General features: G+C 51.7%; 1 non-coding gene across 1 annotated transcript; it reads right to left on the reverse strand.

The window, feature by feature from the left end:
• Positions 1 to 460: 460 nt before the first annotated feature.
• On the reverse strand, positions 461 to 533 carry TRNAF-GAA (transfer RNA phenylalanine (anticodon GAA)). The gene has a single exon. It is a non-coding gene; the product is annotated as a tRNA-Phe (tRNA).
• Positions 534 to 934: the final 401 nt, after the last annotated feature.

Raw genomic sequence — 934 nt, forward strand, 5'->3', positions numbered from 1 at the left:
CTGCCCCCAGCTTGGTGTCGTCAGCAAATTTACTGATGATGGACTCGATGCCCTCGTCCAGATCATCAATAAAGATGTTAAAGAGCAAGGGGCCCAGTACTGATCCCTGGGGCACACCACTGGTGACTGGCTGCCAGCTGGATGTGGCACCATTCACTACCACTCTCTGGGCTCGGCCCTCCAGCCAGTTCCTAACCCATCTCAGTGTGTTCCCATCCAAGCCATGGGCTGACAGCTTGGCCAGGAGTTTGCTATGGGGAACGGTGTCAAAGGCCTTGCTGAGGTCCAGGTAGACTACATCCACAGGCCTCCCCACATCCACCAGGCGGGTCACCTGATCATAGAAGGAGATCAGGTTGGTCAGGCAGGACCTGCCCTTCCTAAACCCATGCTGGCTGGGCCTGATCCCTTGGCCATCCTCTAAGTGTTGCGTGATTGCAAAAACCATTCCCAACAGCACTGCTGAAGCCCGGGATTGAACCAGGGACCTTTAGATCTTCAGTCTAACGCTCTCCCAACTGAGCTACTTCAGCCCTGCTGTGGAAACTGGGGTTGTTTAACCTGGAGAAAAGGAGGCCCAGGAGAAACCACCTCGCTCTCTACAAACTCCCTGAAAGAAGGTTCTAGTGAGGTGGGGGTGGTCTCTTCTTCCTAGTAACTAGCAACAGGACAAGAGGAAATGGCTTCAAGTTGTGTTAGGGGTTGGACACTAGGAAAAATTTCTTCCCTGAAAGGATTGGAAAGTCCTGGAACAGGCTGCCCAGGGCAGTGGTGGAGTTGCCATCGTTGGAGGTGCTCAAAAAGAGTTTAGCCATGGGCGCTCTGGGATGTGGTTTAGTGGACATGGTGTTAGGTTGACAGTTCAACTCAATTCTGGAGGTCTTTTCCAACCTTAATGCTTCTATGAATAAAAGAGAGAAACTGAAATAAATGT

This window comes from Dryobates pubescens, chromosome 9 (assembly GCF_014839835.1).
Source record: "Dryobates pubescens isolate bDryPub1 chromosome 9, bDryPub1.pri, whole genome shotgun sequence".
In the NCBI taxonomy this organism is placed as follows: domain Eukaryota; kingdom Metazoa; phylum Chordata; class Aves; order Piciformes; family Picidae; genus Dryobates; species Dryobates pubescens.